The following is a 24,145-nucleotide window of genomic DNA, read 5'->3' on the forward strand; positions in this document are numbered from 1 at the left end:
TTGCCGCCGCCCTCCCCCCCCATCACCCTACTTCAATCACTTACCCTTCTAAAGCTATTGTTATGAAAGGTTTTTCCTTATCATGAAGCTAGTTTGAAAAGTTAATTGAACGACATTTTGACACAATTTAAGAGAGGCGCTAACAATGTCATGCTTGAAGTCGTCAGTTTCTATATGTACATAGTATATATGTATGTATTTTGCATACCTTACGGATCAGAAAATTAGTTTCACTTGTCTAACTCTATTTCCCTTTATCCACAGCTTCGCCCGTTTTCCTCGTACAAATCCCCCTTGACATCATGCATACATAAATTGCGCATCATTTGGCACCAGACATCGTGTCAGATGAAAACCCAAAAAAGAGAAAAATGAGGGAAACCCTATAAAGCTCCTACACTAGATTACGTTTTGCCAGTCCTCCATCCACACAATTTCCCTGCCGCTCCACTCCACTCCACTTCACTCCACTCTAGCCTCTGGCAAGTCAAATGTCACGCGGAGTTGAAGCTGCTTTCCAACTGATTGCGAAAATCATGCCGACACAGAAAAAAGTTGCACATAGAATGAGTGGTTTGGTTGCAGAAGAAGCAGAAGAGTTGTTTGTTGCAGCTGCAACATGCAACCATCTGCCAAGTCCTAAGCTTGCCATTTGCCATAACCAAAGTGAAATTTTTGTCAGTACTAAAAAGGGCCAAACTGAATATCACTTGATTTATGACTTGATATAAATTAGAAAGAGCACAAAATCCAAACTTCAAGCTCCTGCCACTTACATAAATATAGTAAGCCTAATTCAAATTGACTGATTATCGAGAATTCGTATATTGCAACAGAAAGCAATCTCAAGTTAATCAGCTAAATGAAATTGAAAGAGAACGAAGCACAGACAATAGAGAATGAAAACAGTCAAAGATATTCTAAGCCTGATGGGATTAAAATAAAGCTAAAGTTACTTTAACTTAAAAACCGAAGACAAAGAAAATAAAATGTGACAGTCTGGAAAGTTTTGAGGCACCGAAGCTTTTATACACTTTATGACTTTTTTTATGCCTTCAAATTAACTCAACTTTTTTATAAGATTCTATTCAAAAGAAACTTAGTTTTGACGTTGAGCGAAATTATTTCTTAAATTAAGTTTCTTTTATTAAAATTGATATTCATTTATGAACTCCTTGAATAAAACTTTAAGAGGAACATTTCCTCCAGAGTTTCCTACAATTATTTACTCAAGGTATATGCTGAACTTAAGAGAGTTAAACTAACTAAATAAAGTAAACAATCGATAGTAAGTGGTCTTCTGATTCTTTTTTATTCAGTGTATTCCCTAAAGTGAATACATTTTCTGTTTTATCTATCAGTTTCCAGGGATATTTACTTTTTGGCTGTTTAATCTACAAAGTTTTCTACATTGTGAAATGGATATCAAACAGTTGTAGTTACAGTCTCAGTTTCAATATCGTATCAATAAGGGAAAATTTTGCCATTTTCTTAACAAATCTGTTGCCCAAAAACTTGCTTGATTTTTGTCCTCCTCCCCTTTTCTCTTTTCACCCATAATTTCTCACAGCAGGCAGCGGCAGCAGCGCCTTCTTGGGCTTAACTTTTTCCCTTCCACGTGAATAATGGCATCATAAGAAAAGTTATTGTCTTAGTTGGTGGGGCAGAGCAAAGTCTAGTGAACTATGAAGAAGCGACACGCCACTCAAACCCCCCGACTTCACCTTCCCCTCTGCCAACAACCAAATTTAGCAGCAGCATCATCAACGGCAAACAACAATGCCGAAGAGTTTATTATGCAATGCCAAAAATTTAGTGCCATTTGTTGTCAACGCGTTGCAGCTAGACAACAACAAAGTTTTTACGACAACAATGGTGGAACGGATGGAGGGGTGGACGGGGTAACGGAGTCGTGAGGGAGCCACTGTGCACATTTGTGCAGCCATTGTAATGAGTTTTAGAGTTTTGTAGCCAAGTCAAATGTTGCAATATGTAAAATTAACATGGCCAAAATAACCAAAAAGAAACAACCAAACATAGAAGCTCGAAGAAAAATGGCAACTAAACAAAACAAAAAAGAAGCCTCTTATTTTTCTTAGAAAAATATACTATTAGTTCCATTTTTTGTTGTTTTTTTTTTATTTTTTGCAGTTGCATGCAGATGAATGGTTTAAAACTGGTTGCAAATTTGCTGTTAATTGCAACAAATGTCCAAGCGTCAAAAAACTCATAAAACTAAAATATATGTACATACAACTAGTCAACATTATCTGCATGCGATTCAACGGAATGGAAATCAATTTTGTTGATTTTTATGTGGCATTTGATTGATTGATGAACTGACAAAATTGCCGTTCGTGTAGTCCAATTAAAGACATCAAACAGTGACAATGAAATTTATGTTAATCAAAATTATCAAATAGAAAAAAAAATATATAAAAATAATATCTTTGGAGACAAAAAGTGAAATTCTACTGGTCAACGAAGAGAGTTTTGATTGGTTGTGGTTTGTCTTCTCATAGGTAAAAAACTTGGACACGCCAAAATGCTCATCAGTAGAGACTAGAGGGGTGGGGTGGAATTCAGAGAGGTGGAGCGGGGGGCTATAGGTGAGATCAATGCTCGCTCTGTTGGTCATAACAACAAGTTAGCAAAATACACAAGAGTGAAAGTCCAACTCCAATATTATGTTTTATGGCCTGAGATTTCATGTGATGCGGTGAGCTCTGCTGGTGGTGGAGCAGGGAACAACATCAAAAATTGGGGGAAACTTGGACACCTTTTGGGCTTATTTGTCAGTCAAATTATTTACGACTCTCTTTTTTTGTTTCTATTGGCTTGACTTTATTTTGAATAAAAAAACAGAAAAATACTTTTAGTATTTGCAGTAATTAAATTTAACACCCACATTTGAAGTATTTTTAGTTGAACTTTCTTTCACTGACGGACTTGGCATGGCCTCCTCTGTCAAGCAAACAAAAGGCCAACTCACCAGCAATTGTCTTGTCCAAAGACCTTCAAAAAATGGTTTTGCTTGAAAGCGAAACTTTTGCAATTGCCGAAAATAAAAATCACAAAAAAAATCTTTGTGCCAAGTTTTGTGGTGGGTGTGAAGTCGAAATGTTACAGCGAAATACGATTAGTTTGTAAGTGTTTTAATCCATTCATTCACCAGTCATTCATTCCCTACCTACCAGACGTTCATTCAACCATCAATCATTCGTCGAAGCCTAATTAGCATGCAATTCATTGATACAATTGTAAAAAGTCTTGGTCATGTTTTAAATGTCATGCTCGACACTTAGTTTTTTTTCTGATGGGTATTATGTACTATATGTTCAGACATATATATGTATGTACATGAAGCTGATTTTCAAGGGCTTTGGGGAAATACGTGTGAAGTTTTTAAAATTTTGCTTACATTTTCTTGATGTCTTGCCAAAGGTCAAGATGAGTCTTTATTTCTTTAGCTTACGAAATATTGAATACATTTACATAATTATATGTATACGATATAGAAGTAGTCTTTCCTGGTAGTCTACTGTAAGTAAAAACTGCATAACATTTTGAATAAGGGGAATTAAATCTTACTAAATAGTATTACGAACCTAAAAAATAATTATTATAAAGTTAAAGCAAAAACCTGGAAGAGTACCTCAAAGGGTTTAGTTTTTTAATTCATAAAATTGTATGCGCCCTCAGTGCCGGATTAAGCCAGCGTGGGGCCTGTGGCTATTTAAAAACCTGTATTTATGTAGTTCTTCGTATCATAATGTAAATTAGAAGATGATTCTTCAGTTATTAAGTTTAAACATGAATAAAAATCAGTCAAATAAGATTTGCAGTTATCGTATTCTTATTCCTAATTAACACAACCTTAAACACTTTGATAATTGAAAAAATTATTTTGATTCGATTTCTAAAAAATATTATGATGAATATCTGGACTTCTTGCAAAAATTGGCCACAAACATTGGCCATAGTTCTCGAAATTTTAATGCAGATCGAAAAACAACTTGATAATAAAGACATGCATTTTTAAAATGTTTAAAAAATTGGCTAAATTAGAGTTTAATAAAATTAAGGATTATTGGAATACTTGACCGTTTTTAAAAACATAACTTAATAAATGTGGTGACGAATCTTTCAATTTCAATTTAAATTTAACAGCATTTAACTTAGAAAATAGGTTACAAATTCGACAAAGTTACTGATTAGAAAAGTTAGGAGTTTTTAAGAATTTTCAAAATTTTTTAAATTTAATTTTTTCCAATTTACTTAAATTTTAGCAATAGCAATATATTTTGAAAGCACGATGCCAGAAGCATTTGCGACATCTTTTTTGTTTGTTTTTTTTTAACAAACTCGTTACTTTTCCTAGAAAGAAATCATAAAATGGCTGCAACGAATATCTGAATTCATTCATAAATTTTTGCACAAGTAAAGAAGAACTTTTGTTTCTTCCTTCCCATTGAAACCAAATTGAACTTTTCATTTAGCAGGTTGATAATAATTTTGTTGATACATCGACCAGGAACAAGTTCTGGTAGGTGCAAAAATGGAAACCAGCTTCCAGATGAGAGTTTCCTCTTTCAACCAGTTTTTGAAAACAAAAAATTGCAGGAAACATACAACAATTTGCTTTATGTTGGTTTTTTTATTTTTTTGTTTGTTAATTAAAAACTCTTGTTTATGTTTATTATCATTCTTATATGGTAGTAGTGTGTATGTGTGTGTGTGTTTGAAAAACCAATCAAGCAACATTTCAATTTGATATGTTTGATAAGAAAAGAACGCACCAAATGAAATCAAAATGGGAATAAATGAAAGAAAAAGTTTCAATTTACTAGCTGCCGTTGTCAGGCCAAACACTGCCAAGCCTCAACATTTTTTTTCTTTTTTATTATAGATGTTGCTATGATATTGATGACAAACCTGAATACATAATATATATCGTGTCAAAAGCACATCACACACATACACATACAGAAGAAATTTATTTGGGAATGGGACCCAGAAAAATTGGCTTGACTCTCTGGCCAAATCACGTGACACATGGCGAACAAACAAATTTATTTTGGTTCAATCTATGCAAATAAGTGGAGCAAATATACATATAAACAAACATATATTATGGATTTTGGGGGGAAAATTCGTAAATTCCTGGCGACCTCCTCCTCCTCGTCCCCTTTGGCACCCTCTTCATCAGAGATTTATGTGAATTTCATATTGACAGCGTTCAAACAATAGATTTTCATCAGTTTAGTGGAACATTTTTCACCATAGCAACTGTTTTTAATAGCCATCGTTTTGTCATAAAAAAGCAAAACCAACTTCAAAGTTGATCAAGTTTATTGGTAACATAAAATGACAAGAAAAAAAAAAGAAAAACTAATTCCAATTTACATAATTTTCGTGAATAAAGTATAAAACATTCTTCATTCAAATTAGTTATTTATGTTTTTTTTAGATTTTGTTAAACATTTTACTCTTATCAGCTTTTAAAGAATATAATTTTTTAAACAAAAGTCAATAAAAAAAACTAAAATTTCTAACAGGCGTTTCTTTTTCAGCATTCCAAGAAATCCTCTTTCGATGTAATTGTTTGCTAAAGATTTTCCACAAATAGTTTTCCATTCAATTTGTAATCCAAGTCTCAGTTCAATTATAACTTAATGTTCTATACCAAAATATAGCTGAACTTAAACAAGCCTATAAACCTTTTTTTCCAGATATTTAGCCCTAATATAATGAATTGAAGTCCCTGGCATAATGAAATTCAAGTCACTTATAAAATAGTTTGTTATTGAATTTACACTTTATAGTTAAATGATAGTTAGTTTTGGTCAAATAAATTCTAAAATATTTCCTTCAATTACTACTGAATATTAATAAAATTCAAGTCACATAGATTTTAATTGATGCCATATACGAAATTGTTAAGCTACAAATTTCAAAAGAACCAGAACCGGAAGTAATAAAAATTAAAGTTGGGTAGTTGTAGAGTAAATTTAAGTATCAGCTGGGAACTTGACAAAACTCAACACTTGAAGATATTACTTTGTTTCTTAACGATCAACTTTAGTTTCAAGTACGTTATGTTGGGCTAACTTTAGATCATAATCTAGTTATTACAATTGTTGTAAACTGATTTAATGATAGTGGCACGCTCAGTAATGCGGTTTCTCAATCCCCGAGACTCATTTGAAGTTTTTGTGTGCTTTTGTTTTTTTTTTTCTTTCCAGCTGGAAATTGAAATCGTGCCAGGCTGCAATCTTGGCTTTAATTAAGGTTTTTTTGTTTAAGCCTAAAGATACATTGGCCGCAAAGTTAACCATAACCAGAGCAGAGTTGGGACAACGCCTTAATCAGACACAACCACTATAAAATATATATAGTATAAAAACCCAAATCAAGTCAAAGACTTTCGCCGAAAGGTGGCAGCATAAGGCGAGAGGATGATGGGAGGTAACCGCAAAAATTGTTAAGGCAATTTGTACAAAAAAAACTAAAAATGAGTATTGCCAATAAATCTGAGAGGCAGAGAGAATGAGGGAGTCCGAGTTACTAGCAGACAAACTGGTTATAGAAGAAAGCCAGGGACGACGCCCAAAAAAATTCCAACTGATGCTGCTCTTGCTGTTGCTGCAGGTGATATGTAACCCAGGTAAAAGTGATTTGATTTACACACACACAAACACACACACATACACGCACATACAGTATGAATGTGTATAATCAAAAATCTTGTTTTCGAGACCATGTTGCGTGAATCAATTTATTGGCTTCCGTCAGCTTGTCATGCAAATGAGTTTTATGGCTAATCCTTTTGCACACAAATAGTTAATGCTCAGATCGAGGAAAAACTTTTTCTCCAAATGTTGACAAGATGACACCAAAACAACAACATTAACATTTGTAAGACTTTCTCGTACAAATTATGGTATACGTACCAGATATTCTCCCACGTTCGCGCCCCACTGAACAAAGAGCAACCACTGATGGTTGATAATGAATGTAAAACACAATTGTAAAACAAACATTTTGTTTACTCTCTTTGTACTCTTGTAATGACTATGACTTGACTAGATCATGGACACAGTTCACTTTCTTAAATTTCTTGCCTAGCGAAAATCTGAAACGACCCACTTCAACTCACCTTCTGATTGCTTACACAGAGCCGCTGCCCCATCAGAGCTGCTTTCATTTTCATTCAACGAAAAAAAAAGTGACTTCGACACCTGGCAACCTGCCTCTGTCTGTCTACCAGCCTGGCAAGTTGCTTAACCCAATTTTGATATCCCCTATGTGGGCTTAGCCAGCTACGCAACTATGGCTCTAAAAAAACCAGCAACAACAAAAAACGGTGTTGAGTTGCTGGCATAAACGCATTTTTTTCTCTTTGCAAAACTAAAGTAATGCACCTGTCTGTGGGTAGATACGATTTACAAATGCAAAAAAATATATATATAAAAATATAATTACTTAAAACCAGGTCTAAAGCAAATAAAAATAAAAACCACGACTTCAATTCTGCTCAATATATTCAATAATTTGCAAAACATCTTTAGCCTACTTCTAAATCGAAGCCAAAGTAATTTAAAGCGGAATATATTATGAGGTGGAATTTCATGCAAATAGCGTTAAAATATTTAAAATGGAAATCTAAAGATTCTTGTTTTGTTTTGCATTTCAAAAATTAAGCCCAAAATGCAGAGAAAAACTAAAAAAAAAAACATAGACTTAAAAACAAGAAAAGGTTAATGGAAATGTCAGTTTAATAGAGAATGATTTTAGTGCTTTGGTTGTTATTTTTTACTTTTGTAGTCATAAAATATATGTAGTTATACACTAATGGACATGTATGTATATATTTATTCTAACAAATATCAACTCAAAAAGTTCGAGGCCAAATGTAGATGGCGTTTCTCCCCCCTATCAAGCAATAATTTAAGATGATCCATCGGGGTTAATGCAAAGGATTCTCATCAACTTTTTTATCACAATTTGAATTCTCATCAACATTTTCACATTAAAAGAATAAGGTTAATATCTTTAATTTTTAAGACTTTATTTGTTTTCCAAAATTTTCTAGCATAAATACATAGTATTATATTTAGTATTTATTTTTAGAAAGTAAAAATAGGTTGGATTTGGTAATTTACTAAAAAGGCCTTAAAATAATTTGGTTTAAAGTCTTTTTACCAAAAATGAGTTATTTAGTTTTAATATTCATAGATATTCTAAATTAAGTTATATTTTATGTCAAATTATTTCTCAAAAAACAATAATACACAATTAGAAAGACTTGGATTAAGTTTTGAACTTAAGATTTTCAAAATCTAAGCAAAATTATTGTAGTTAAAAAAATTAAATGAATTCATCTATATTTAATTCTTTGCTAGTTACTAAATCCTACTAAAATTAGTTTTTAAAACTTGTTTTACAACCCTCTCTGTATACTTTTTTGTGGTTTCTGTGTGGACACGCGTCGCATAATGCCAATTAAGCCAAAACAGAAACAAAAAAGAGAAAAAAAACTAATGTCAGGCTTAAATAAAAATTTTGTTTTACTGCTGGCAAATATTTACCATTCGTTTTGCTAATAAATCGTTGGATGAAGGTGGAGGAAGTACGAGGGAGATTTGTTAGTTTATTTATAAAATAAATTTTGCATACTAAATAAATACAACAAAATAAGACTACAATGAGAATATCAAATAAATTGAAAGGCTTGAGGATATTTGCAGTTCATTACTGCTGGATTTAATTTGATTGGACAACCTGCTTAAAAACCAAAACTGCCCGTTGGCCATATATAAGTTTATTCGTACATAAGAACAGCCAAAAAAAGAAAAAAAACCCCAAAAGTTCATTTATCAAAGATGAGACCTTTAATTAATCTTTTGAACGTACGTAAAGGGTAGGGGCTAAGGAGAATGAACGTGAATGATAAATAAAATGCATTTCAGTTGATGATGTCATGAAAAAGTGTGCGAAACTAATTAAGGTGAAACACTGGCAAATACAAACAATAAAGCATTAAACTGACTATAAACGACTCACAACTTGATTATAATAATGATTTCTGATTTAATGCTAAATATCAATGCAAAACGAAGTTTTTGGTTCCCACAGAAAATTTTGAGTGAAGAACAACGACTGACAGCAGCTGGAGGTCACATGTGACCGACAATCAGTTCCAGAGAACTTACCGACCCAAGTCAGAGAACTCAGGCCCCGCCTTGTCTCGGTCTTCAGTCATTTTATATGTATCTATATAGATACTATATACATCATATGAATAAGCACATACAACGTGACGCTAAAAGCCTCATTTACGGTTATTTGCAAATTATTATTGTGCTCATATATATATATGTACATATATATTTATCAGATATTTTGCCATGTGTCGTTCCTGCACATAAAGATGTTAAGCAACTAAGCGAACAATAAATAAACAAGCATACAAGCGTATCTCCCATCTCAATATTTGTATATACTACATCTAAATATATATATTCTCGTGTATAACTTTCAGTACCTGTGGATTGACACGTCAATATATATGGAGGGATTACATAAGCATAAGTATAAACAAGAAATTTTCAACGGAAGCTTGTATAATCAATTGACACGATTCAATAGACCTAGAACCTATACATACTAGTTATTTTCAGTTTGATGACAAATTACTCAGAGCAGCTGTAAAACTTTATAATCTTGGTAATCGAAATATTTTATATTTTTTATTTTTGTTGTATTTTTTTACTTAGCAGATGCATGAAAACAATTTGCTAAAGCCTAATCAACGAATTTCTAAATTATAATCTTAATAGGCAGATTAATAATCTCAAGATCTTAAAGCTATGTACATATAGCGATTAGTTGCATTATAGATTGGAAGTAATCGGAAAATTTTCATTGAAGGTTATTGAAATTTTTATTGCCACAAGTTGTTAACTAAATGAATTTTGCAATCAAAAAGATTAGAAAGCATTGTGCAATTTTCAAAGGCATTAATAGGGATTAAAAATAAATCATTAAAAACAAATTGGAAAAGTAACTTAAAAGGTAACTCGAGGTTATTAAATTACGTTAACCACTTTCTGTTAAATTATCAATAAAAACATAATAATTAGACATTAAAATTTGCCTTTTAAAACTATCTTCATTAATCTAATTTTTATACCTAAAATAAGCACATAAATTATTCACAGTCAAGCTACAATTTAAAAATAAGTTCACATGAATCTAGAAAGTCTTGAATAATCACATCATACTAGATTTGAATACTTGCAAATCAAAAAAAAAAAAAAAGAAGATAAATACCTAACAACTCCCTATCAATAGTTGCTATCTTCGCAAGAGAATGCCATTCATAAATCAACTGAGCTGAGAAATTCGCTATTCAAAATGCAATTTAAAAATTCCCAGAATTTCCGGCACAGGTAGAAAAAGAAAAAAAAAACACAACAACTACTAAACCGAACAAAACAAAAAAAAAAGGGAAAAGAACAAAACTTTAAAGCGCCATAAATTATGTCAGAAAGTTAAACTACAATTAGAAATCCCGCAGAGTGGAAACGTGTTCAAGGTATAGAGTGGGTGGGTGGGCCAGGGGAAATGAAAGGGCACAAGTGCAATATATATCAAGATTTTAACGACTTTTCAACTCGTCGCTGTCGTTGGCTAATTATTATTACAGTTTGTAAATGAAATTTTTAGGATCATGCGCTCGAGAAATAATAATAAAATTACGAAATAAAGTGTCACGTAAAAGTTTACTAAGATTTCAAATAGATTTTGGGGTTAAGTACAGAATACAAAATATATAGCACACTGAAGTTAAATTTAATGAATGAGACTACTAGAGAAATACTTACATTTCCGGTGTATGCAAAACTGTTACAAACAGAAGACAAAGTAGACGAAGTAAACACTCAAGAGCTGGAAAGACAATAAGAGAAAGAGAGTAAAAGAAATGAAAATGGTGAATCTATATAGGTATATATGTACATATAAAAATATATGCTTAAATATATACTTAAGCAAATGTGGAACGACCCTAAAATACCATCGAAAGGTTTAACCAATGATTCGTTTGTCTATCACACGATTAGCTTCTTTCTTTCCATGCTTATATTTCGCAACAATTAGATGACTCTTTTTATTAAATTTGCTTTAACAAGATCCAAGATATGTTATATACGCCCTATTTAACAGGGTATACACATTATAGGGCAAAAATTTATCTTTAAGATTAATATAAAGAGAGAAGAACTAAGAGCGGGACAGAGAAAATTGCGCATTGATGAATACAAATCATGCGAACGGAAGCAGTCATTTGAACTTAGTTCAGTGATATGAGATAGACTAAATAGAGACTATAATAGTATTCATTAAATAAACTCAAACGACATTTTGCCGCTACAACAATATCTTTTGCGGAAATCAAGTTCAAGGTGAATAAAATCAACAAAAACCTATAAAAAACCTCGAATGAACTTGAATCAGTCACCGGAAAGTTCTACGTCTGGCACTTTTTTCCTTCATTAATTTTTTCAATTAAATGCCAAACAATGTTAAATTTAAGTAGCAAACTAAATTGAATTGTACAAGCTTCGTTGACCTACCGCAGAGATGAGATATGGGAATAAAGTGCAACTCTCTGCAGCACACAGTTCCTTCCAACCGAACTCCTCCTTATTCCCCTTTGCCTTCTGGCTGTGTGGTCCCTGTCTCTGTTCCTGTTCCTGCTCCTGCTCTTGCTCCCTGTTGTATGCCTCGCTTATTGCAATCATCTTCTTTGGGTATTAAATTTCCAACTCATTAAAATTTTGGCTCACAGTGCCAGACCAACAGAAAAACAGATTAGACGATGAGGGTATTTAAGAGGAGAAGTGAGAAGTGTGGGAGGGAAATATTTGGCTTGTCATTCATTCAGAGAAAGAAAGAAAAAAAAACTGCCTTCAATTTGTAACTTGAAAACTTAATAGAGGCAATGGTCTTTAGTCTGGCTGTCATTCTCTGTCTCTTACTCTTTCACAGTTACTTTCTCACTTGCACTCTTTTTCTTTCGTTGTCTCTATCTATAGAAACCTTTTGACTTATCAATTATGAGAAATTCATTCATTAAATTACTATTATTCATTCATGATTCATTCTTTAGATAAGAATTGTTGTACATAATGGAAGGTCATTTGGTGGTATACGTAAAACCGGAAATACTCGTACTACCAAGTACCTAGGCATTAAATCATCTTTTGTTTATAAATAATATCTAATCGGCCAGTAGATATTGGAAATTGGAAAGCAATAAAATTAAAAAGCTTGCGTCAGTTTCAGCCATCGTCATTATAGACATAGACTACCCACGCTAAAAGCCAAACAAAATCAACAGAACGATAGCAGGAAATTGACTATGATGACGGATTTAATACCCTTCACAAAATGCGGTTCAATCGAATGAGAGATTCACGAGACTATACTCAAATAGTACCATATATTCAACTGAACTTATTAAGTCCATTTATAGAATATTTTTCTACTGTTTTTACATTCAAATTGTAGCAGTTTAAAGTAAAATCATATAGGTTTCTTGAGATCAAATTCCATAATAAGATATGTTTAAGAATTTAAAGAAAATCCTATGTGAGAACCAAATATAGGTGTTTTCATGTAGAGACTAGCTCTGCCCTTTTTGATTACAAATACATAATCTCTTACTCTTTCACAGTTGCTTTCTCACTTGCACTCTTTTTCTTTCGTTGTCTCTGTCTATATATAATTTCTAGTCTAATCACTGCTTATCATATGCGTCTTAAACTTCAATTCATAGCTAATATACTTCTATTCGGTTAGTGCATAATGAAATAAACAAAGGAACTAAAATTGCGCGCCAAATCGAGCATCAAGTTTGAGTTTGACATGGATCCATCTCTCTCTCTCCCTCCATGTCCCATAAGCCCCATCTAACTCCCTCTCACTCGATTGTTTTTCAGTCATCAACTTGTTAGAGCAAAACACTGCGCCACAATTACAGAAGTTTGCTACAAAAATAAAAAAAAGGTCAACCAAACAATTGGCAAACCACTCGAAACACACAAAAAGAAACAACAATAGGAGAGAATGGAGGAGAAAAAGTGGAAAAACAAAACTAATAACAAAACGTAGCAATAAAAAATTAGAAGCTACAAGCAAAACAAAAAAAAAAATATATATATAAACGTTTTTTCATTTACTTTGAGCTTACGAGGGTGGCGAGAACGTAAAACCAAAGTGAACAGTCCGAAAAAAAGTTGAAAATCTTTTTTATCCAATTTTTATGTAAATCAAATTCAAGTTTCGAACTTAGTCTTAAATACTAATTTTCATTTAGGCTGTAAATGATAAAGTTTCAATCTGGATTTTACGTAATTTAATCTGCTTAATTGTAATAGATGCGAATTAAATATTCGAAGACTTTAAAGATAACATAAAGTTACAATTTCAGATTAAATGAGGAACTTTAAGAGGACTTTACCCAAAAACATTTCCAAAAAACAGTTTGTATTAGATTGGTAGCCAAAATGCTAAATGTATTATTTTAAAAGATATATTTTATAGTCACAAAATAGTCTGATCAGATCTGATTGCTTAACTTTTGTAAGCCAAGTTTTTGTTTTGTAGATGAGACCAGCATCTTAATCTTCTAATTCGGTTGTCTTTATTAACTATGGTATTACCACATCATTTCGTTTTACTTTTCAAACGCCCCACGAAAGTTTTCCTTAAGTTTCGCTTAGATATCTTGGGCTTTGGCGAGGACAAGCCCTTTTTTTTTTGACATGGTCCGGTCTGGTGGGAAACATTTAGCGTGGCTAAAAGACGACATTAGTTTCAGTGCGATGTATGGGGCGTGTTCCCTGCCCAGAAGGGAAACAGCCAATTAATTTTTTAATGGCTTAAACGAAATGACTGGCTTTGGGTTATTAGAAAAATGCCACAGAAGAAAAAAGGCAACTTAACACAACGAGAAAAGTTTTCTTTTTATGTCGGGGCCAAGAATCTAAGACTGAAATTGTCAATTAGCAAAGTGACTGCTAAGAATTGGCGATTTCGACATGAACTGCTTTTCCTGTTTCCTTTTTTTTCGCCCAGAAGGAATGTACATAAATAAACGATATACATATACATATATATAATTGACTAGGACTTACATTTTTATGATGTTTAATCTAATTTTTTATGGGTCTGGGCACATTTTACGGTCGTTTGCCTAACGAGCTGAAGCCGTGGCTGCCAACATTTTGTTATACTTTTATTTAACCACAAAAACAAAACAAAACCGAAAACCCAAAACTGGAACCTCGAACCTTTTCGTAGGGGCCTGTGTTTTATTTATTTTAGAACCTGGACCCAGCAGCCTGGCCAGCAATTTGTTTTGATTGAATGAAATATCAAAAACGTGACCCAAGTGCACAGCAAAAAATCCCCCAAAAAACCACATAGAAAGAGTAAAGGCAATGAATTTGGCCCCTCCGGGAAGGTGGAAAGTCCCCCCTCCCCACTCCTTAAAAAAAACGTTCACTAGTTAAATGTATGCAAATTGCATTTCAGTAAATTGAGCGTGAAACCGTTTGGTTCAAAGCACGTGCAAATGATTGAGACAAGAGACGAGAATGATGAGGCAGTTCTTCTTATCTGTAACCTTAGTCTCTGTCTCCATCTTAATCCCAGGCAGGCCGATAAGTCTCTCTCACTCTCTGTACGTATGTTTGTCTATCTACCTCTTTAGCTGATTAACGACCATATGTGCGGAACAGATACAAACATCAATACCATTTGCTTTTTCTTTTTTTGCCTTTAAAGCATTTTACATATAATATTATATTCATGACTTTTTCATGTCATGAACTCTCCCTGTACGAGGGTTGTCAAGGGAATTGTTGCAGGAGTTTTGCATTTTTCTATGCAACATTGTGTTAATGTACTATTAAGTGGATAATATTAACACATCTCTTGTGTCACTTTGATGACTTTTGTGTCATCTCTTAAAAATGTCTGGAAACTTTTAATAAATATGTTTTCATCTAGTTAATACGCCAAACTTGCTCTTCATTTAATGAAATTGTCAATGTCAGGCAATGTCACAAACAATATTATTGGAATGTTAATGTCACATGTCAATTGATTTTTCAATCAAAGTCAAGTTGCTGTACTCTCATATATATTTTATATTAGCCACATGTACATATGTATAGTCTTCGTCAACTCAGCGAATGCCTCTTAGTTCTATAACTTTATCGCTTGAACATAATCTGTATACTTATGATTATCTGCTACATAACAATGGCACTATGTAATGTGTTCATCATAACTTCATCAGCCTCCCACGCTGGGTACACAGTGAGCCATTACAAGCAGTTGATGGGAATGCTTTTGCCGACGCCATAACTCTCGCTGTCTCTCTCTCTCTCTCTCTCTGTGTCGCCCCCTACATTTTCAAGTTTTATTCTTAACATGGTCGCGGTTTTTTTTTTGTTCTCTGCAGGGCAAAGCCTCAGCTGTGGTCGCTGGCTATGCCACAATTGGCAGATAGACGAGTCCGGGATCAGGCGAGGAATGGTTTTTGGTTAAAGATGAAGAAGGAGGAGGAGGAGGCCACTTGCTGGCGACCACAGAAGTGACTTAACTCGTTTTAAGCCTTCTCATATGCTTGTCGTGCTGTTGGCTGCTGCCTGTTGCCTCTATTTCATTTCAAACTCCACTAGACATGCCACAACGATGACACTTGACTGAATATTTATGGCCACAAATGGAGCGAAAATAAAATCGCCAACTCATGGGGCCGGGCACAAAAAGAAGAGAAAAAAAAAGATGATGGAAAAAATAAGCGGACAGAGAGGACCGACACACATGGCGAAGACCATGCCCTTTTTTGGACCCAGCTGGTAACTGTGCCTCGCAAACAATACCGTTAGTCTGACCGACTAAGTAGAGGACAAAACCAACTTTTAAACAATATCGTATGAATGACTCCGCTTTTATACCCTGTAACAGGCAAATTTATTGGAAGCAAGCAATGATCAAAGATATCCTTAGTCCCCAGTTAGGTCCAGTTATGTTTCAAGCTCTTCTTCGCCCAATATATCCCGTTAGCTAAAGGGTATCTTCAAATCGGTGCCAAAAGCTAAACTATGGAATTTTTGTTCATCTCTTTTTTTTTTTGTTTTTATCCAAGTTCGTGATCTTTATCTTAATCTGCACTTGGACATACATACATATGTACATAGCAATGTGTGTATATAGACGTATGTTTATATATGTATATATATATATATTCCTATTCCGCCTCAAACTCAAATATTTGCTCTGAATTTATGTGGCTTTTGTTTTATCAGCTTGTTTATACTATGATTATGTTTTCGACTTTGCCGAAGGAAGGCAACTTGCTGAGACGACAAAAACCATTGTTGTTTTTTTTCTCGATTCTGACTACTTGTGTTTTCTGTGTATGTGTGTGTGTTTGGTTTTTATTTTCCTCATTTTGATTTTGGTTTACCATCGTTTCAGAGGAGCACTCTTTAAGCCTATCTGTATGACCGCCATGTTCCACGTCTCCTCTCCGGCAAATGTATGTAATGAAGCATAAGCAATTATGATAATGTCGTTTTTTGTTTGTGTTCCGTTCCAGCGATGCTTCGCTTATCAGCTACACCAAAAGCAACAGCAACAACAACAACAAGAACAGAAAGTATACAAAAAGATTGTAAAGGAGATGACACTGAAGGGGTGTTGGGCTGGTAGGAGGCGGTATAGCAACAACCTCGAAAAAGTTGACTCAAAAAAATGGAAAAGGTTAACGATTTGTTTTTTTGCTTTTTTTCTTCGATTTTGTGTATTTTGTGAATCATATAAATACACTCACTTGACTGAAAACACATTCAAAACATGAATAAGAGAATGCATGTGTTCAATCTTAAAGAGTTGAATATTTTTATATTGGCCCTTATATAACAAGTCATTTAATATATGTATCTATAATGAAGTCTGAAGTGAATTTTATCTATCTAAACTATGACTCAGTTAAAACGAAGCTGATCTACCTTGTTTACTTTTTCTTTTGCTGATAAAGCTTGAAATTCCTATCTCAAAAATTTGTTTACAATTTGCCATAAAATCTATTTACTTATTCCCAATACAAACAAATCGCATAATCTTATAATCTTTGATAATATTTTCATGACAAATTTTTCACTCTTTATAGAAAAAATTTCTTTGGGATTAAAAGAATCTCTAATCATTTACATTGTTTTTTGTTTTCAAAAATAAAAAACATGACATTTAATACTCATAAACCTTAATCAATTTTTTAACCACAACAAAGATTAAGATTTTCGATTGGGATAGTTGTCACATTGTTTAAAAGATTTGCACCAAATATAAAATCGTTTCGAGATTCTATAAATTTTAGATAGTATTTCATATCAGAAACATAAATTAATTATAATCGTGATGTTTTCTAAGTCTTTCTATCTTTACTGAGAATGTAAAATTATTAATTGGGTAAATGTTTCTCGATTAGAATAGCGATTAACAGAATGTACAATTTATAGCAAGTCGTGCCAAAAGTTGTACATTTTTTTTTTTTAGGGTATTTTATATCAGAATGAAATGAAAGAAAAACAGGCCTTTGCCATGCTGTTTTCTACGTATCTCACAACTGACTCACAAATTGCACTTTTATCAATTTTATATGTATGTATAAACATTTGAGATATTCCACAAACTGTTTTCATGAATGTCACGTAAAACATGCGCCGAGAATGAAAACGAAGAAAGAAAAAGGCAAATCCTAGAAACAACTTTCGAGTTCAGGTAACAGCAATTTAGACTTTTTGGAAAAAGTTTTTCTCCTCTTCTCCTCTTTTTTTGTTTTGTACCTCACTTTTTATTTTATTTATGCTGTTGTGTTGCTGACGCCCCCACTGGCAATTTATGCAAATCAAAAAATCTGAACAGCAACTCTATTGATAGGCCCCCAGCACCCAATGGCACCAGCACTTGAATTAAGCCATGAGCCTTCGGGCTAGACCCGAGAAGTTTGAGTAAATTAAAATTGACAAAAAATAAAATAAAATCTGTGTGAAATGTAGCTCTTTCTACTACATTATGCCCAGAGCAAAGTATAGAGAAGAGAAACGGTTGATGAGGGAGGCGAAGTGTGTGTGTGTGTGTATGGGAACGGGCTTAGGTGATAGTTGTGGCCATTGCCTTGACACTCGATGCCTCAGACTTGTTGTCTCGAAACTCTTAAGAGACTCGGGAACGTTTATCTAAAGTTCAACAACTTATGCAAATGCATGAGTGTCTGTGACTGTCTGTGTGTGTGTAAGATGAGTGTGCTTCAATCAAAGCCAATGCTCAACTCGATATATACATATATACATAAATGTATGTATACAAAAATGCTTTTACTAGGAAAATATGTGCAGGAATTTCCTCTTTTGAGTTCTTTTTTATATTTTTCCTTTACAGTTGGGTTTCTTCTCTTTTTTTTTATGACAAACCGCAATTGTTGTATCTTGTATATCGCTTATTCACTGAGTGTAATATTAATGTAGATGTCTTCTATGGTTATGCATTTTGATGCGATTAGTCATAAAGCACAAAGAATAACTTCTTCAAATTGTCAGCCAGTCGAAATGTTGTCTGAGCCCTATAATCAGCTTAGGACTTACACACACACACACTCATGTTGATATAGCCAGAAGGTTAAGTCAACAAAACAGTGAGAGAAAAACAAATTGGATGTGGATTTGTCATTGGGCAAACACATATGTCAAACAAAATAGGCCCTGGAAATGAGAATGTCTGATAATCAGGTAAAAAGAGTGTATTGTGTATTTTGTTTACAGGTAGCTAAATGAGATAAGGTTCACTTTAATCTAAATAAAATAAAGATTTTCTGAAAAAAGCATCAAAAAATGTATGAAAAATTAAAATTTATAAAATCGAAAATGTTATTCAATTCATAAATAAATTCAATTTGCTCCTTTCACTTTGAATTGCATAGCCTAAAATATTTATTTTATGTCAAGAATTAATACAGAAATAATTTTTATTGAGAAAGCCCATTTAAAACTGTTTTAAAAAATAGAAAATAGTTTAATGTTTAACATTTAATTTGCTTTTTTTTCTGTAGCCAATTCGACAAAGTTTACGTGATAATTTATAGCTGTCGATTATTTGTGAGTGAATAATTTGCATGGAATTAAAATAATTTGTGGTTGTCGGGAATATCCTCTAAAATAAATATATATTGTTTAACGATTTCTTTGTGATTTCCAGGAACACAATTATTATCGTATTTGAAGTCTGAAGTCTCTGTACATATCATATATATGTATATTATGAATAATCTGAGACGCAAAACAAAATTAAATTAATTAATATAGAAAATGACTAATTGAACAAAGTGGAATATATGTATATGCATTAAGAAATATACACAAATATATGTATAAACGTACATATAACTGATAAATAGAATTTGTTTAAGCAAAAAAACCGACTAGCTGTTTGATTAAATATTTTACGACTTCAGCAAATGTTTATTTTTAGCAATTGCAAATTTTAGAGACTTGCTGAATTTGATAAATACATAAACTTCTTTCTTTTGTGGTAGATAAATAATATTTATAGTTCTTTTGTAACTTTCATCAATTTCTTATAATCATAAGACTTGAAATTAAAGGCTACGATAGATAATAAACCTAACTAGAAGTCAGAACTTCTATAGACAGATCATAAAATATACCAAGTTATAGGTAAATAACAATTTACTGAAACTATTATAATGAACCAATTTCGTAGCTTGAATCTGTATCTATTTGGAACTAATTTTACCATAAACCTCTCATTAACATTTAGTTAGCTCTCTCTTTCTTTCACTCTGCCATAACTAGATATCAAACCAATTGACTTACATAATCCCCAACATATCTTGCATATGCCACAATTGCTGCTGCTGTTGCTACTTTTGTCTTACTTATGCCACATACTTTTGCCGGGATTGCTGCCCCATTGTTTCTGTCATTATTAATCCAATTAGCAGCCGCAAAAGAAAGAACATGCCCCCCCTTCTTGCTCTGCTTTTGGCCATTATTCCAGTCGATGTCCAGTCGCGACAGAGGCAGACACTACTAGATGATTGCACAATCGTACTATAAGTATAGTCCACCATATGTAGGTATTTACAACAAAAAACGTGAGCTATACAAAATTGGGTCAGGCGCCACACGAGACCGCAAGACCTCAAGAGAAAGACCAAGAGGGAGAGAGGGAGATGGTGAGACCAACCAATAGACCATGTGCTGCCCATGGGCATAAGCGGCTTAAATATTGTAGTAGCCTCACAGCTACTTAACGGCAGACATTGGGGCGGGCTAACAACATCGATGCTGATGATGATGATGATGATCATGATGGTGAACAAGATGATGACATAAGCATCAGATGCAGCCAAGTGCATTCCATTTACTATGCACTGACCGAATGCAAAAAAGGTCAAGTTCATAATCTATACTCAGCACTTTAACCTCACTTTTGTCCACTTAAGCAGTTTTTGCTAAAGAACTTTATTGGCTTACTGCGTCACTACATTGAGAATAAGAAATTGTACGTGTGTGTGTCAAATCTAAGGAAAATACACTACACTGGAAAAATAAATTGCATTCTTCATATCCAAATAATGGCAAATTATTTGGGAATATTCTATGATATTCATGCATATTTTATTTATGAAAATTAAAAATGATTATAAACGTAACTCTTTACTTCGATTTTGACTAAAGTATAGAAGATATTTACAGTGATTGCCATTTTGCCAAGTTTATTGACACTAATTTATACGAAAGTAATTTTTTTCCTTGAACTATAAAAGAAAGTGACTCAAATTCCTCGGCAAATAATATATTTTTTTACTAATAAAAATTTCATAGTTTTCAACGCGGAGAAAAGAAATTCGAAAACTTAAAATGTCATAACGACTGTATTTTAGATACATACATAATCTAAAACAAATTTTTCAGAACGGAAGTTTTTAACAAAAAATTGTCTAACTTAAGTCTTACTAATCGTGGGTCCTCATTTTCTTTTTTTAAATTTTTATTCAATGAAGTAAATATTATATTTTTTTCTAAGATCTTTTTCATTCAATACCACAATTAGCAAAAATATATTTGTTTATTCCCTCTTTTGTGTTATGTTTAATTTAAGTCTTTGACATATTTTCCAACTGTTTAATGCGAAACTTTGTTTTTTTGTTAACTCTACTTAACTCGAGTTTATTTATTAAAGAAACTTTATTATGAGTTGCCTCTGTTTAAGTTGTCTGTTCCTGGCACTTATTGTTACTTATTTATAGTATATTTTCTTGGCATGTTTAAACAAGTGTTGTTTTTACAATTTTAATGATGTTTTTCTTTATTTCACGGTGCTTAATTGCTAGGTTAATGGGTACATTTAATCGGCCAATTTGTGGGCAACAAAGTGTGAGTGAGTGATACATCTGTTTTAATCTTTTGTTGTATAAAAAGCTATTTTTAATATCGATAATTTAATTTCAAACTAGTTGCTAAGCCGAAAAGTTTTTACTAAATGGTAGACAGAATAAAAGAGTTTTTCAATTTGCAAGAAAAACTCTTACCACTTTACCCACTTAAAAGTGGCAATTGAAACAAATTCATGGCTTCCTCTCTTTTTATGTCTCATCTCAAGGCAAATGCATATGAAAAAGTGCCAAAAACACTTTGTACTCTATTCTTGTGTTTTATGGGGACACAGCTGGCGGCAAATTCACTTTGTGGTAATTTATGCCAAGGAGTGCAAAACCCGAAGAAATGTTAAAGTTTTTACTCATAATTAGCTAAAGAGCCTCAGCAACTGCGGCAAAAAGATAGAAACGTAAAGCAAAGCAGGCCAAAAGTGTCAGAGTGAAGAGGAAAGAAGCATTTCATATCTCACTCTCTCTTTCGTCTAATGAGCACTGAAGATGCCCTCGAGCTCAACTTAAATGAAAATAATAACTATGAAAATGCCATTTTGCATTATAATATGCTAAGTATATATACTATATATATATTAATGCACATTGTACTAAATGCAGTAGAGAGCCTGACCCAATTTCAGTGGTACAATGCCGCACCCAAAATGCCTAACCAAGGCTAGGCAAAGAAACGAAAGCCGTCCCCCACCCCTAAAAACAAAAAAAGTGAATTGCCACCCCTTTTCTACTATTTTAGCAGCTCTTCTTTTTCATTCCGGAGCGTGCTGCCAAATAAATTTTTTTGGTATTTGTTTCGTAAATGCCTGACATATGGGTTTGGTTTGTCTATACCTCCTTCCCAGGAGAGGTTTTCAAGACGGGGTGTGCCTAAGAGGGGCGACAAAAAATTGGGTCAATGGTGCGTATATAACATTTTTGCATCTACAATATAAAATCATACAAATTTATTGAAATATAAATATAGAATGCATTAGATTTGCTTGGGTAACTCTTTTATACAGCTTTGCTCTACTTTATAGCAATAGTTTTTATTATCTTTAATAATATTTTCAACATTTATTTAATATGTTTGAAGCAATTAAAAAATCGTTAATAGACATACATATTTTAATGGTTTTTTTTAAGAATCTTCATAAGAAATACCTAAATAGATAGTCTAAGATTTAGCATTATTATGATTGTTAATATTTTTTTTTGAAATTCTTCAATGAAGCGGTTTATTATTTGCCATAAAGAGTAAAAAAAAGTTTTTGAAGACAGTTTAAAAGACCAAGATTCACAATTATTAACAATTTATTTACTATTTCAAATTAAAATCTCCCTCGTCATGTTTACACAGACAAAACTATTTTTCTCCCAGTTGGTAATTTCAATTCGAAAGCAAACAAAATTCATTGCTATGACACTTCCCATACTTCCTTCAACTGGATAACAAAATGAGAATGCCTTTAGACAGGAAGAGTAAAAATTTACATGCCGAGGTCCGTGGGATGAAAAGCCGACAGGATAACAAAAGCATAACAACATGTACAACCATAACTACAAGTAGAACGAAACCAATGTCGACGTGTGACATGCACGTGCGTTAAATTCATCATACGCCATGGTGACAGGCCAACCAACTAACCCCCCCGTTGCCACACCCAACCGCCCAAAACCGAAATCCCCCCCACAGCAACAATAAAACCCCTCCCCAAAGACACACACATACACATACACACACACACACACAGTCAGCCAACAATTGAAATGTTTCACGTGTGATTCGCCCCCTTCATGTATTCAGTATTTGCCCTTTTCTGCCGTGGTTTTTTGCCACGGCAGGCCAATTATGAATTTGTCTCTATTTGTTTATATTAAATGCGGTAGAGCGTCAAGTAAAAACAACAACAAAATGATAAAAGAACTGCATAAGCATAAAAAAGTTCTTTATCTTGCAGATACTTTGCATTTGTTGGCAAAAGTTTTTTGTTTTTTTCTGTATTTTTGCTTTTTGTTTTGGTTTTTTTGGTGTTGGCGAAAACTTTTTCAACTTGAAAGATACACAAACAATTTGGCACGTGTTGACACTCAGTCACCTTTTTCTATTTCCCTCACTCTCTCTAATTTTCTATCTCCTCTCCTCTTCTCTTCTCTTCACTCTCGGTAGGTATAAAGTTTTTCTGACTGTGCGAAAAACAATTTGGACAAAAAGGATTTTTAAGCGATTTTTAATTAAAATTATGGACAGATGTCGTTTGTTTGGAAAAACTTGTTCAAGCTTAAAAGCAATAAAGCAAAAGCTATAAAACAGAAAGAAAGAGAGAGAGAAAGAGAGCAAAATAATAAGAACCCAAAAAGCAGAACAAGTAACAAAAAAAGGTTAAAAAGCAAAAACATAAAAACCGTAAGCAAAACCCGCTCGATGACATACAAATGATAGAGATGCAAACAAAGAAACTTAAAAGAACCTTTACGGTTGACTCAGCGACTGCCTCAACAAATTAAAAATAATAAATAATATATATGTATGTGTGGGTAGGTAGGTATTCACATGCTACGCTGATAAATCTATAATAATAAAAAATTATTCTAATAAGTGTAAACTCA

At 33.1% G+C, this 24,145-nt stretch overlaps 1 protein-coding gene across 1 annotated transcript in view; it reads right to left on the bottom strand.

Annotated features, from left to right (window-relative positions):
- LOC6641743 overlaps positions 1-24,145 on the bottom strand; it is a 51,024-nt gene that overhangs the window by 22,291 nt on the left and 4,588 nt on the right. The window contains exon 2 of the mRNA XM_002064485.4: positions 10,890-10,953. The gene's annotated coding sequence lies outside the window, so the exon portion shown is untranslated. The remainder of the gene's footprint in view (positions 1-10,889; positions 10,954-24,145) is intronic.

This window comes from Drosophila willistoni, assembly GCF_018902025.1.
Source record: "Drosophila willistoni isolate 14030-0811.24 chromosome 2R unlocalized genomic scaffold, UCI_dwil_1.1 Seg200, whole genome shotgun sequence".
Classification (NCBI taxonomy): domain Eukaryota; kingdom Metazoa; phylum Arthropoda; class Insecta; order Diptera; family Drosophilidae; genus Drosophila; species Drosophila willistoni.